General features: G+C 37.6%; 1 pseudogene; it reads right to left on the bottom strand.

Moving 5' to 3' along the window:
• Positions 1–2,929, bottom strand: part of LOC137972565 (uncharacterized) — a 4,626-nt pseudogene extending 1,697 nt beyond the window's left edge.
• Between the last annotated feature and the right edge of the window lie 293 nt (positions 2,930–3,222).

Here is a 3,222-nt window from a genome sequence, read left to right as displayed (position 1 = left end):
CAGTACGCTGACGATACGACTTTCTATGTCCACTCGAAGCCCGGCGACTTGGACTCCTCAGCAGCTCAAATAAATAAACCCATCGCAAGTCTGAAGAACTATTCTAATAACTGTAATCTGGCCTTGAACCCAACCAAAACAAACTGGATGCTTATCTCCACACCTCAGATGGCACGCTATCATAGTTTAGAAGAACGGGATCTTCCTATATTCTCAAGCTCGCTCATAAATCATTATACGACAAAAATAGCTTTCCTGAGTATCTAAAACTGAGTCTGCATCAAGTAACTGCTTATAATTTAAGATCATCAACAGCACCCGTATTCTCCATTCCTAAAGAATCAGGAACCTTCCAGCACTCGGTGGCAACGCTGTTTAATAGACTACCGATAGTAATAAGAAACATTTCAGATCATGATGTTTTTGCCGCAGTGCTAAGAAACATTTGTTTGCTAAGTATCAGTCTTGAATTCAGGTAATCATTATTGTATATTTTAATACTTATTGATAAGTTACATTTGTTAATTTACTATTGTTATTATACTTTTAATAATATTATAGTTTTCTTAGTGTAGTATTTTTACAGAAGAAGAGCCTCTTAATTGTTGGATTCTGTAGTAAACCATTATCTATCTATCTATCTATCTATCTATCTATCTATCTATCTATCTATCTATCTATCTATCTATCTATCTATCTTATATAACCCTTTAACTCCCAGTGGCCACTTATAGATTTTACTCTGTCTAACGAAAAGGCGATTTTACTCGTCAATAGGGGTCCCCTCGGGTCTTAAAAGAACAAGGTCTTGCTTTCGTGAAGTTTAGGGTCCCAGTTTCGTGCATTTTTTGTGTCGGTTTTGTAGTGGTTTTCAGTCTCGGTTTCAATTGTTATTTTGGTCCTTATTTCGTTTGCATTTTGTTCAGTTTCAGGGAAACTCACAGCTGAAGCCTTATTCTTGGTATGTATTTGTTATTTGTTACAGCACGGTGACATGGGCGATATGGCAGACGCGATCATGACCAAGTCCTTTATAAATCCCCGTGCAAGGAGGTTCTTCAAAGAGAAAGAAGAGGTTTGGCACATTACCGTTTTATGTGCTTAGTCTTTGTATGTTAGGATGGGCTAGTGATAAAAATGTGGATTAACCACGCTGCGTTTCTTTTTGTTCTCTGAAACAGCGGGGCGAAAGTCCCGTCGTTAAAACAGCACAAACTTACAAAGGCTGGGTGCATGACCTTTTCTTTCCTTTTTTTAAAGCCGAAGAGAAAAGCGAAATTTGGTGCTTTGTTACATTGGCATCATGGAACGAGTCTTCTGTCGTGAACAGAAAGTCTCGATTTGCCAATTGCCTCGTCTACTTTACCTTCAAGCCACTGATTCAGATTTATTTGGTGTGGTGGAGGTTATTACTTTTGTGGAGGAGAATTTTTCAGTAGCAGTACAGTAAGGCAGGAGCCCGTGACAAGGAGCGAACAACAGCCCTTTATCTTCCTGTCAAGCGTTTTCACAGACCGATATATTCTTAAAATGAATTTCCCGCGAATGAGACTCCCGCAGGAGCCCGATGACCAATCAGAAGAAACTACCTTGACGCCATTTGCGTCACGGAATCAGAACTGCGGGAAAGGTAGTCTTAAAATAGATCAGTCGGTAAAAATGCCGTGACATAGGCTTAGAATGGGAGTTGTTCGCTCCAAGTCATGGGCTTGTGAGCAGAGCTCCCACGAGCGCTCCTTTGCTTTGAAACGGTTTCAAAGCAAAGGAGCACTCGGGTTTTTACGAGTATTCCCATGTCACCATCGAGAAACATCATTTCAAGGATGGTTATAAATTCCACTCCATGTTTCTCTCTGTTGTGTTTGATTAGATGCTGAATAGGTCATTTGAACTGTACTTGAAGACGTATGGTGAGAAGCACATGTTAATGTTGAGGCTTTAGCTAAACATTGGAATTCTCAACGAAGATAACAGAGATCTACAAAAAGCCTACGATTACTTTGTCAAGTGGCATGAAACTTGTCTTGAGGTGAGGAATGATTTTCGATCATATTATTTTTAAGAGATGAGGTGTGGCGAAAACGTCATACCACGAATTCACTAATGAAAGCAAGAAAGTGGAGTATGACTGCCTGTTTTTTTATCTTCATCTGTATTGGGTAGGATGGAAGGGAAAATAACAGATTTATGCTAGGAACAATGCCATATTAGTATTCTTGTTATAATATGCTGTTCTCTTAAGTAAGTAAGTAAGTAAGTAAGTAAGTAAGTAAGAACCTTTATTTGACTTCGAATTACAGATAGCAACCAATTATTATTATTATTATTATTATTATTATTATTATTATTATTATTATCATTATTATTATTATTATTATTTTTATTATTATTTTTTTTTAATCCCAACTGGCCGGAGGAAAACCAGTTGGCTATTTACAAGTTGAACCAGGGAATACCAAGAACAAATTCAACAAGTCGTCAGAACGAGTCTCGAACCTGGGAACTCCGGATCTCAAGGCATGCGTAATAACCACTTCTCCGCATTGCCTCCTCCTGTTAAATGATTAACTAAGGGACGGACCATTAGAAAAGTGATGGGGGGAGTGGGGGATTTTCAGCTGGTACTAATTTTTTTTTCGCGCACTGCTTGTGCAGGAATTTTTTTTCCGGGTGAAACCCCCTGCACGAATTTATTTTTAGACAAATATTGCTTTTTTTTTAACATTAAAAAATTGATTCATTATCTATGTTTTTGTGATTTATAAATTATTCTACTCTCACAACAGATCAAAGGATACAGGCCACTTTTTAATGCAAAATCTTTTCGAAAATGTACACACAGTGAGAGAGGAGGAAGCCACTTGGAGTGAACGGCTTCCCTGTACATCTTTGCAGCCCCTGCTCTCTGGAATTCCTCTCCACAGCCCATCATAATGATGCCATACTCCATTCACCAACACAGCCCCTCTGTAAAGTTTTAACACTACTACTTCATGTAAATGCTCTTTTTCATTTTACTATAGAATCATTATGCAAGGCGATAAGACCCATCCTCTAATTTTTATTGTGGGCACAAATAATTTTATAGAATATTTACAAAGATACCAAATTCTAATATATATTTATTTATTACAAATTTTATTTTGAGTGAATGTGAGAATGATATATACACATGAGAAACAAAGAGAGACAAAGCTCTTCACCTTAAATCAAGCTATCGGC

Source organism: Montipora foliosa, chromosome 10 (genome assembly GCF_036669935.1).
Source record: "Montipora foliosa isolate CH-2021 chromosome 10, ASM3666993v2, whole genome shotgun sequence".
Lineage (NCBI taxonomy): Eukaryota > Metazoa > Cnidaria > Anthozoa > Scleractinia > Acroporidae > Montipora > Montipora foliosa.
This window is presented reverse-complemented; position numbering and strand designations above follow the sequence as displayed.